The sequence below is a fragment of the Oncorhynchus mykiss genome, chromosome 17 (assembly GCF_013265735.2).
Source record: "Oncorhynchus mykiss isolate Arlee chromosome 17, USDA_OmykA_1.1, whole genome shotgun sequence".
In the NCBI taxonomy this organism is placed as follows: domain Eukaryota; kingdom Metazoa; phylum Chordata; class Actinopteri; order Salmoniformes; family Salmonidae; genus Oncorhynchus; species Oncorhynchus mykiss.
In genome coordinates this window covers 22949500-22962064 of record NC_048581.1, presented here as the reverse complement: position 1 = coordinate 22962064, position 12565 = coordinate 22949500, and positions in this window count along the sequence as shown.

The following is a 12565-nucleotide window of genomic DNA, read 5'->3' as shown; positions in this document are numbered from 1 at the left end:
ACTCTCACCCCCTCCTCTCTTCTACTTCCTTAATGGAGTTGTCAGTGCTGAAAGATGCTTCTGCTCGACTCTGTGGATCGGAATCTGATAGTGAAGCCAAGAGCAACTGAACCGTGAACCGTAGGCTACGTATGCCATTTTTAAATGGGTATTGCACTGTCCTTGTGGTGTACCTGTTCTGTATTATGTCATGGTTCATGTTCTGTGTTGGACCCCAGGTGGAGTAGCTGCTGCTTTCCCAACAGCTAATGGGGATCCTAATACATACCAATACCAAGTTGCTTATTATGACCGTCTGACAGTCCTGATAGGTAGTTACTGTAACCTGAAGTTGCTCCTAGGTACAGAGCTAGGATCAGTTTGCTCTCCCCAAATTCTATCCTGAACCATTAGGGAGGGAAATACAAAACTGACCCAAGATCAGTGTAGAGAGACGACTTCACCCTAATCCGCTGTCTTCTTTTTAGCTGGACTGAGATGTCTGCTCTTGGCATTAATCAATCAGACGCTACTCTATGTGGTAGACTTGTTAAAAAGTAATGTACTGTAAAATAAATGCAACTGTCAGAAGAAAACAACCATGTCAATGATAGCTTCAAATATCCTTATAATGGCCAGGATATGACATCACATGGCTTTAGTGTATCTTGGCTGTAGAAATGGAGGGAGAGAGAGAGGGGGGGCAGCACGGTCACAGGTGACTGTCATGTTTAATAATAATTATCACCACGCACCTGCGCCCCCACACTAATTAACTGGCGCATATGCAAATGAGGCAGGAGAGCACAGCGAAGGCCCAATGGAGAGCAGCTAACTTGTTCAGCTGCAGGACTTGACTAAGATAACGAACGGTCAGGCAGGGCCAGGGAGGAGAGGTGGACGATAGGAGGAGGAGGAGACGGGGAGAGAGTGGGAGGAAGAGGAGTGATCACCAGGGAAACCGTGATAAGAGCAGGAGGACGTGGGTCTGTGTGTGTGTGTGTGTTGGACTGGCATCTGGTGCTAGTGGCCACATAACATGAGCCATAACATAAGGTTGCAGTGTTGGTGGCAACCGTAGAACATGTGGTCATCAAAGTCCCTGTCACTACAGTATGTCTAACCTCAGCAGGTTGACATTAAAGTCCCTGTCACTACAGTATGTCTAACCTCAGCAGGTGGACATTAAAGTCCCTGTCACTACAGTATGTCTAACCTCAGCAGGTGGACATTAAAGTCCCTGTCACTACAGTATGTCTAACCTCAGCAGGTGGACATTAAAGTCCCTGTCACTACAGTATGTCTAACCTCAGCAGATGGACATCAAAGTCCCTGTCACTACAGTATGTCTAACCTCAGCAGGTGGACATTAAAGTCCCTGTCACTACAGTATGTCTAACCTCAGCAGGTGGACATTAAAGTCCCTGTCACTACAGTATGTCTAACCTCAGCAGGTGGACATTAAAGTCCCTGTCACTACAGTATGTCTAACCTCAGCAGGTGGACATCAAAGTCCCTGTCACTACAGTATGTCTAACCTCAGCAGGTGGACATTAAAGTCCCTGTCACTACAGTATGTCTAACCTCAGCAGGTGGACATTAAAGTCCCTGTCACTACAGTATGTCTAACCTCAGCAGGTGGACATTAAAGTCCCTGTCACTACAGTATGTCTAACCTCAGCAGGTAGACATTTAAAGTCCCTGTCACTACAGTATGTCTAACCTCAGCAGGTGGACATTAAAGTCCCTGTCACTACAGTATGTCTAACCTCAGCAGGTGGACATTAAAGTCCCTGTCACTACAGTATGTCTAACCTCAGCAGGTGGACATTAAAGTCCCTGTCACTACAGTATGTCTAACCTCAGCAGGTGGACATTAAAGTCCCTGTCACTACAGTATGTCTAACCTCAGCAGGTGGACATTAAAGTCCCTGTCACTACAGTATGTCTAACCTCAGCAGGTGGACATTAAAGTCCCTGTCACTACAGTATGTCTAACCTCAGCAGGTGGACATTAAAGTCCCTGTCACTACAGTATGTCTAACCTCAGCAGGTGGACATTAAAGTCCCTGTCACTACAGTATGTCTAACCTCAGCAGGTGGACATTAAAGTCCCTGTCACTACAGTATGTCTAACCTCAGCAGGTGGACATTAAAGTCCCTGTCACTACAGTATGTCTAACCTCAGCAGGTGGACATTAAAGTCCCTGTCACTACAGTATGTCTAACCTCAGCAGGTGGACATTAAAGTCCCTGTCACTACAGTATGTCTAACCTCAGCAGGTGGACATTAAAGTCCCTGTCACTACAGTATGTCTAACCTCAGCAGGTGGACATGGAGGGAACTGACAAACAAGCCAGTAGGTCGGAACATTTTCATATTTTTCTGTTGTGGTTTTCAATATTTTTATGCCATATATTTATTGGACACTGACTTTGATTTAGAAATAGGGTCCCTAATGGAATTTGCACGGTAATTCAGAGAAAGCTTTGGATTCATTGTCATTCCTCACATTCCAAACACGAATTCAAAGCAATTCAGAGAGACCTTTCTTCCTCATACATTGAGCGTTGGTCTGAAGAGCTTGGAGTTCATTCTCATGCATCACATTCTAAACACGAGTCGCCATCATTGTGAGCTCGTCTGGGCATGCCTCTGGAACAAAGCAAATTATAGTTCAGAAAACTCCACGCCCCCAATCTCAGCACACAGGGGCAGCTAGCCGCCACACAGATAAGAGGTGAATTAGGGTTTTGCTCCTGGTTTTACATTTCAATTTAGCCCCAGGCTTCAGTCCTATTAGAGGACCATAATCCAAAGCCTGGACAGTTGGTTATCTCTCTCTCTCTCTCTCTCTCTCTCTCTCCCTCTCCCTCTCTCTCCCTCTCTCTCCATCTCTTCCCCCTTCTCTCTCTCTCTCTCTCTCTCTCTCTCTCTCTCTCTCTCTCTCACACACACACACACACGCTCTCTCTCTCTCTCCCCCCCCCCTTTTCTCCCTCTCTCTTTCCCCTCCTCTCTATCTCCCCCTGTCTTTCTCTCTCTCTCTCTCCCTCCCCACAATGTGGTAATATTACCTTGTCGGAACGAGGCACCCATCCAGACTCATTACGGGCCATTATATTCCTATTATGTATAATATATGAAAGGAACACATCTTATTGTCCGTAAATGGCCCAATGTGTTGTAATGCTGTGCTGTGGTGTTACCAGCTGTTTCATTATCCTAGAGCACAGAACACTAGGTAGTGGAATTGCAACAGGGATTGTCTCGGTCGGTGTGTGTAATGAATAAACCGATGCACTGAGCCATGTGTGTGTGTCTGTGTGTGTGGTGTGTATGTGTGTGTGTGTGTTTGTATGTATGTATGTATGTATGTGTGTGTGTGGTGTATGTGTGTGTGTGTTTGTATGTATGTGTGTGTGTGTATGTGTGTGTGTGTGTGTGGGGGAGGGGGGGTGGATAGGTGTGTGTGTGTGCGCGTACGCCTGCTTGTTTAAAAGCATGGAGGAAGGAGGAGACACTCAGCAGGTGTAGAGTCAGAGGCTGACAGGTAATTGTCAGAAGATCATACCAAGATGACCAAGGCAGCATGAAATCTAAATGAACACACTTAGAATAAAGCATCAACCATGGGTTAAGTGATTACAGGTGCTGGCAATAATACAGATTTTTCCCAGTAAATGTGACCAAGGTAAACACTAGATGGCAGCTGTTGATCTACACTGCCCTAACCTCCCTCCTCCTCCCCCTTCCTTCCCTTCCTCCTTTCCCTGCTCCCTCCTCTCCCAGCTGAGAGAGAGAGGGAAACAGAGGGAGAGAGAGAGCGGTCTGGGTCATGTAGCTCCATATATGTCTGTATCTCTCTAACCTTGGCCTTTTCCCACTCAGATGAGCCAAGGTGTTGTAACCCACTCCCTCCCACTCTTCCAGCTGAGGAGTGAGAGAAGAAGAAGAGAGAGAAGAAGAAGAGAGAGAGGTGTGGGTCATTTCGCTCTGTAACCCTGCATGCTCCCTTTCTTCTCTGCCAGCTGAGAGAGAAGGAAAGAGAGAAAGAGAGAGAGGGAGAGAAATCAAGTGGAAAACAGAGTGCAAAGTACCCTCTGCTCTGTAATCCTGTCCCGGTACAACTCTGCTCTGTAATCCTGTCCCGGTACAACTCTGCTCTGTAATCCTGTCCCGGTACTACTCTGCTCTGTAATCCTGTCCCGGTACTACTCTGCTCTGTAATCCTGTCCCGGCACCGATATGCTCTTTAACTCTGTCCTGGCACTGCTCTGCTCTGTAATCCTGCCCTGGCACCGCTCTGTTCTGTAACCCTGTCCTGGCACCGCTCTGCTCTGTAATCCTGTCCTGGCACCGCTCTGCTCTGTAACCCTGTCCTGGCATCGCTCTGCTCTGTAACCCTGTCCTGGCACCGCTCTGCTCTGTAACCCTGTCCTGGCACCACTCTGCTCTGTAACCCTGTCCTGGCACCACTCTGCTCTGTAACCCTGTCCTGGCACCGCTCTGCTCTGTAACCCTGTCCCGGTACCACTCTGCTCTGTAACCCTGTCCCGCTCTGCTCTGTAACCCTGTCCTGGCACCACTCTGCTCTGTAATCCTGTCCTGGCACCGCTCTGCTCTGTAACCCTGTCCTGGTACCACTCTGCTCTGTAACCCTGCCCCGCTGTGCTCTGTAACCCTGTCCTGGCACCACTCTGCTCTGTAACCCTGTCCCGGTACCACTCTGCTCTGTAACCCTGTCCTGGCACCACTCTGCTCTGTAACACTGTCCCGGGCACCACTCTGCTCTGTAACCCTGTCCTGGCACCACTCTGCTCTGTAACACTGTCCCGGGCACCACTCTGCTCTGTAACCCTGTCCTGCTCTGCTCTGTAACCCTGTCCTGGCAACACTCTGCACTGTAACCCTGTCCTGGCACAACTCTGCTCTGTAACCCTGTCTCTGTACCATTCTGCTCTGTAATCCTGTCCTGGCACCGCTCTGCTTAGTAATCCTGTCCCGGGCACCGCTCTGCTCTGTAACCCTGTACTGGTACCACTCTGCTCTGTAACCCTGTCCCGGGCACCACTCTGCTCTGTAACCCTGTCCCGGGCACCACTCTGCTCTGTAACCCTGTCCTGGCACCACTCTGCTCTGTAACACTGTCCCAGGCACCACTCTGGTCTGTAACACTGTCCTGCTCTGCTCTGTAACCCTGTCCTGCTCTGCTCTGTAACCCTGTCCCGGGCACCACTCTGCTCTGTAACCCTGCCCTGGGCACCACTCTGCTCTGTAACCCTGTCCCGGGCACCACTCTGATCTGTAACCCTGTCCTGGCACCACTCTGCTCTGTAACACTGTCCCGGGCACCACTCTGCTCTGTAACCCTGTCCTGTCCTGCTCTGCTCTGTAACCCTGTCCTGCTCTGCTCTGTAACCCTGTCCTGCTCTGCTCTGTAACCCTGTCCCGGCACCGCTCTGCTCTGTAACCCTGTCCTGCTCTGCTACCCTGTTCTGGCACCGCTCTGGTCTGTAACCCTGCCCCGGCACCGCTATGCTCTGTAACCCTGTCCTGCTCTGCTCTGTAACCCTGTCCTGCTCTGCTCTGTAACCCTGTCCTGCTCTGTAACCCTGGCCTGTTCTGTTCTGTAACCCTGTCCTGCTCTGTAACCCTGTCCTGTTCTGCTCTGTAACCCTGTCCCGGTACCGCTCTGCTCTGTAACCCTGTCCTACTCTGCTCTGTAACCCTGCCCCAGCACCGATCTGCTCTGTAACCCTGCCCCGGCACCGCTCTGCTCTGTAACCCTGCCCCGGCACCGATCTGCTCTGTAACCCTGTCCCGGCACCGCTCTGCTCTGTAACCCTGCCCCGGCACCGCTCTGCTCTGTAACCCTGCCCCGGCACCGCTCTGCTCTGTAACCCTGCCCCGGCACCGCTCTGCTCTGTAACCCTGCCCCGGCACCGCTCTGCTCTGTAATCCTGCCCCGGCACCGCTCTGCTCTGTAACCCTGCCCCGGCACCGCTCTGCTCTGTAACCCTGCCCCGGCACCGCTCTGCTCTGTAACCCTGCCCCGGCACCACTCTGCTCTGTAACCCTGCCCCGGCACCACTCTGCTCTGTAACCCTGCCCCGGCTGGGGGCGGAGGGTGGAGGGTTGTGGCTGGGCTGGGAACATGTGGTAGTAATCTGGTTGTTTAACTGTCTGGATCTGGCGGTGAAAGTGTTGGGCAGGGGCTATGGGCGGTCTGGATTGTGTCAGAAGCCGCCGCGATCAGGTTACCCTGACAGGGCCAGACAGGACTGAGAGGAGAAGGCCAGCCCTGGGGGCTTCTGGCTGCAGGAGGGAGAGAGGGAAAAAGAGAGAGAGAGAGAAGTAGTGGAAGGAGGGAAGGTGGGTGAGAGAGAGAGAGAATAAGAGAGAGAGGGGGAGAGAGGAGGAGAGGGGGAGTGAGGAGTAGAGGAGTGAGAGAGAGGGGGGAGAGGGGTTGAGTGAGCAGACCCAATCTTTTGACTCTTTCGGCCTACCCCCTCGACGAAAACTATTTTCATAAAACTGTGTGTGCTTGTGTGTGTGTGTGTGTGTGTGTATGTGTGAACCCAGGCCAGAGGGCTGCTTGAGATCCAGGTCCACTAGAACCAGGCCCAGCTGAGAAAACAAATGGCCTCTCTCTCTTCTTTCCCCCTCCCTCCCTCCTTCCGTTCATCCAATTTTATTTGTCCTTTTTTTTCTCCAGAATGGTAATTTAATCAGGTAGGAGAGCTAATCAGAACCAGAACACAGCTACTGACCCCTCCGCTATCCCCTCGTAATCCTCAAACTCTGCTTGTCACTTTCTTATTGACCTGGAGGAGGTGAGCTGGTGCTGTCTGCCTCTCCACTAGCCATAGAGAAATACCAGACTAGTACTGCGATAGAGTGGAGCTTATGGTCAAACCAACATAAGATCCTGCCTGATCATACTGCTTGCCCTGACCCCGAGCCTGCCTGCCACTCTGAACTTCTTATGATCTTTTGCCTGTCCACGATCATTCGCTTGCCTGCCCCTTGGATTACAATAAATATCAGATTTAAGGCTATTACTCAGCAAATCAGGGAGTTAGCTCATAGGCAGTCTACCACCTATGAGAACCCCCAACCACTCAGAAACTTTTTCCCTGTGAGTGGTGAGTTTGTACAACCTACCCCGGCTCCATGAGAACTCCGCTTACCTCCTCCGGAGCGATATTCTGGGGATCCTGGAACCTGCCAGGGTTTTCTTTCTCAGTGCTCCCTTATCTTTGAGCTGCAGCCATCTTTGTTCCCTTCGGATCGGACGAAGATAGCGTATATTATTACGCTAATGTCGGGAAGGGTGCTCTCCTGGGCTACGGAAATTTGGGAGCAACAATCCGCTATTTGTCGTGCTCTGGAAGACTTCGAGGCAGAGGTGAGGAAGGTTTTTGATTCTCCGGTATCCGGGAAGACTACGCTGTAGACTTTCGCATGTTGGCCGGCTGAGAGTGCCTGGAAGCCGGAGTCCCTATTCGATACCTTCCTTCACAGATGATCAGAGGTGATAAAAGATGAGCTAGTTGCTCGGGAGTTACCGCTGGACCTCGATTCCCTGATTTCCCTCACCATTAGGATTGATGGACGTCTATGGGAACGCAGGAGTGAGAGGAGGTCTGGCCTAGATCACACTCGGCTCGCTCACCACCGAAGGAATCCGGAAGTCCCCGAAGGCTGTTTTTCCGAGAGGATCTGAGGCCACCCGAGCTCCCTCGAGAATCATCGATGACGGGTGAGTCGGATACACCGGAACCTATGCAATTGGGAAGAGCTAGATTATCGCCTGGGGAACGTTTACGCAGGCTACACTCCAATAGTTGTCTGTATTGTGGTGCTGTAGGGCATTACATAGCCACCTGCCCAGTGAAGAGACCTGAATCCTTAGTAGGTACAAGTACACTGGTGATCCTGACTGGGAACTCTCTAATTCCCATTACCCAAACTCCTTTTTATGTGATCTTTCTGTGGGAGACCAGTCTAAGTCTCTCCAGTTGCTCATTGACTCTGAGGCAGATGAGAGTTTCATGGACGCTACCCTGGTATCAGAACTAAGTATCCCTACTCAACTCCTCTCCGTTCCCATGGATGCCAGGGCACTGGACGGCCGCTCCATTGTAAGAGTCACGCACAGCACAGTTGCCATTAATATGCGGGTATCTGGAAACCACAGTGAGTCAATACACCTTCTCCTCACTGAGTCTCCCCATACCCCTGTTGTTTTGGGATTTTCCTGGCTCCAGAAGCACAACCCCGATATTAACTGGACCACGGGCTCAATCCTGGGTTGGTTCCCGTTCTGCCATTCACATTGCCTTTTCCTCGGAACGTCTGCCTCCAGGGTTGAGTACGGCCGTTCCCGCAGAGTATCCTGATCTCCTGGAGATTTTCAGCAAGGCTCGTGCTGCCTCCCTTCTTCCACATCGTCCTTATGATTGTGCTATTGACCTCCTCCCGGGCACCGCACCGTCTTGAGGACGGCTATATTCCCTGTCTTGTCCAGAGACCAAGGCCATGGAGGAGTACATTGAGGACTCTCTGGACGTTGGGAGCATTCGTCCTTCTGCTTCTCCTGCTGGCGCATGATTCTTCTTTGTAAGGAAGAAGGACAAGACCCTGCATCCATGTATTGATTACCGGGGCCTCAATGACATTACGATCAAAAATGGTTACCCTCTACCACTCCTCTCCTCGGCTTTCGAACCTCTCCAGGGGGCAACCATCTTTTTTAAACTGGACCATCAGAATGCCTACCACCTGGTGTGGATATGCTAAGGAGACACGTGGAAGAAGGCTTTCAAACCTGCCAGTGGACACTGAGTATGAGTACCTGGTCATGCTGTTTGGACTCACCAATGTGCCAATTGTCTTCCAGGTCCTGGTCAATGATGTGCTCCGGGATATGTTGAATCGCATTTGTCTACCTCAACGACATCCTGGTTCTCTCTCGTTCTGCCCAGGAACACGTTCTCCATGTTTGACAGGTTCTTCAGTGCCTCCTGTAAAATCAGTTGTTTGTAAAAGTGTGAATTCCAACGCTCCACTATTTCCTTTCTGGGATGCATCATCACTGAATGGAATGTTCAGATGGATCCGGAAAAGGTGAGAGCGGTGGTGGATTGGCCCCAGCCCACGTTCAGGGTGCAGCTACAATGGTTTCTGGGATTTGCTAATTTCTACAGCTGTTTCGTTCGGGGATACGGCAACCTGACAGCTTCCCTCTCCGGACTCACCTCTCCCAAGTTACCGTCCACATGGTCGCCAGCAGTGGACAAGGCTTTTGGGGAACTAAAGCAGCGATTCACTACTGCCCCCATCCTCATCGATCAGAACCCGACTCGTCAGTTTGTGGTTGAGGTCGACGCTTCTGACGTGGGAGTAGGGGACGTCCTCTCCCAGCGATCCGTCCAGGACCAAAAACTTAATCCCTGTGCCTTCATGTCCCATCGTCTCAACCCTGCGGAGAGGAACTATGACGTTGGGAACCGGGAACTCCTAGTGGTTAAGGTGGCTCTGGAGGAGTGGAGGCACTGCCTGGAAGGGGTGGAACATCAATTTTTGGTATGGACGGGCCATAATAATTTATAATACCTCCGCACTGCCAAGCGCCTCAACCCAAGGAAATCTTGTTGGGCCTTGTTATTTACCAGGTTCAATTTAACCATATCCTACCGCCCATGGTCCAAAAACGTGAAGCCGGACACTCTGTCCCGCCTGTACAGTTCCACTGCCACTCCCTCTGAGTCTGAGACCATCCTCCCTGCCTCATGTTTGGCGCCTTCGGTTGTTTGGGGTATTGAGGTTCTGGTCCGCAAGGCACAACTTTCCCAGCCGGACTCTGGAGGGGGGCCCGGCTAACTGGATGTTCGTTCCTGACTCGGCTTCAGGTCCTGAAATGGGCTCACTTCTCCAGGCTTACCTGTCATCCTGGTGCTCGTCGTACCCTGGCTTTCAGGGAATTTTTACTAGGATGACATTTTTTTCACGATTCCTGACATTCCCTGTCTTAGATCAGTTAGGATCAACATTTCACATTTTAAGATTGTGAAATGTCAAAATAATAGTTGAAATAATGATTTATTTCAGCATTTCTTTCTTTCTTTCATGACATTCCTAGTGGGTCAGAAGATTAAATGCACTCAATTAGTGTTCGGTATTATTGCCTTTAAATTGTTTAACTTGGGTCAAACATTTTGGGTAGCCTTCCACAAGCTTCCCACAATTAGTTGGGTGAATTTTGGCCCATTCCTCCTGACAGAGCTGGTGTAACTGAGTCAGGTTTGCACGCTTTTTTAGTTCTGTCCACACATTTTACATAGGATTGAGGTCAGGGCTTTGTGATGGCCACACCAGTACCTTGACTTTGTTGTCCTTAAGCCATTTTGCCACAACTTTGGAAGTATGCTTGGGGTCATTGTCCATTTGGAAGACCCATTTGCGACCAATCTTTAACTTTCTGACTGATGTCTTGAGATGTTGCTTCAATATATCCTCATAATTTTCCTCCTCGTGATGCCATCTATTTTGTGAAGTGCACCAGTCCCTCCTGCAGCAAAGCACCCCCACAACATGATGCTGCCACCTCTGTGCTTCATGGTTGGGATGGTGTTCTTCGGCTTGCAAGTCTCCCCCCTTTTCCTCTAAACATAACGATGGTCATTATGGCCAAACAGTTCTATTTTTGTTTCATCAGCTCAGAGGACATTTCTCCAAAAAGTACGATCTTTGTCCCCATGTGCAGTTGCAAACCGTAGTCTGGCTTTTTTTTATGGCGGTTTTGGAACAGTTGCTTCTTCCTTGCTGAGCGGCCCTTTAAGTTATGTCGATATAGGACTCGTTTTATTGTGGCTATACTGTAGATCCTTTTGTACCGTTTCTTCCAGCATCTTCACAAGGTCCTTTGCTGTTGTTCTAGGATTGATTTGTACTTTTCGCACCAAAGTACGTTCATCTCTAGGAGACAGAACGTGTCTCCTTCCTGAACGGTATGACGGCTGCGTGGTCCCATGGTGTTTATACTTGCGTACTATTGTTTGTACAGATGAACGTGGTACCTTCAGGAGTTTGGAAATTGCTCCCAAGGATGAACCAGACTTGTGGAGGTCTCCAATCTTTTTTTCTGAGGTCTTGGCTGATTTCTTTTGATTTTCCCATGATGTCAAGCAAAGAGGCACTGAGGTTGAAGGTATGCCTTATATCCACATGTACAGCTGCAGGTTGACTCAAATGATGCCAATTAGACTATCAGAAGCTTTTAAAGCCATGACATAATTTTCTGGAATTTTCCAGGCTGTTTAAAGGAAGAGTCAACTTAGTGTATGTGAACCTCTGGCCCACTGGAATTGAGATACAGTGAATTATATGTGAAATAATCTGTCTGTAAACATGTGTTGAAAAAATTACTTGTGTCATATCTTTTTCATAAAAAAAAAAAATGATTTCACCTTTATTTAACCAGGTAAGCTAGTTGAGAACAAGTTCTCATTTACAACTGCGACCTGGCCAAGATAAAGCAAAGCAGTGCGACAGAAACAACAACACAGAGTTACACATGGAATAAACAAAATATACAGTCAATAATACAGTAGAACAAAATAAAACAAAAAGTCTATATACAGTGAGTGCAAATGAGGTAAGTTAAGGAAATAAATAGGCCATACACAAAGTAGGTGCCCTAACCGACTTGCCAAAACTAGTTTGTTAACAAGAAATTTGTTGAATGGTTGAAAAACGAGTTTTAATGATTCCAACCTCAGTGTATGTAAACTTCCGACATCTACTGTACATTAGTAATGGTAAGGAAACACAGACTCTACTGTACAATATTCCTTTAGTAATACAATTGTAAGCAGAAGTTGGTACCGAGTACAGTATAACAGTATATGATAGTTCTCCCAAAGTTCTGCAAAATGTCTAAGATATCCTGTAACTCATATAGCCTCTCCCAGTCCTCATTGCGTGAGTTTCCTTGGCAACAACATTTTAACATATCTAACCTCCCCCTGACAGCAGCAACCATCTTATCAGCAATTAAAAGCTCAGAAATGGGTTTGACCAAAACTTGACCTTTCATCACAAGTATAGAGTCATAACAAGGTGAACGAGGCTAAGCATCTTCTGACAGGTGGCTGGTTTCATCAGGTCTGTGCCAGCCTTGTGTTGTCGGACAACCAGATAACCACAGTGGGATCCAGACAAGAGGAGTCTGAACGTTCTGATCGTGTCTGAAGGTCACAACACTCAAAAACAGGTTTTAACACACACACAGAGGTCTCCTGACGAGGAGACCCTTACAGTTGATCATAACACAATGTATTAACCCTTTAAAAGGTATGAGGCCTTGGTTTAACCCTCTTCATTCCCCCCTTTGAGGCCACTAGGCATCAACAAAAGCAAAGCAACTCAAGCATAGTAATTATAAGATTTGTCCATAAAAGGTGCATTAGATTACAAGCGATCCACAGGAGATTGAGGATAGAAACAAGGGTCTGGGGGATTAGGAACATGAAGCATAAACATGCCTGGCATATCCTTATGAAGTACACATTTGCCAAC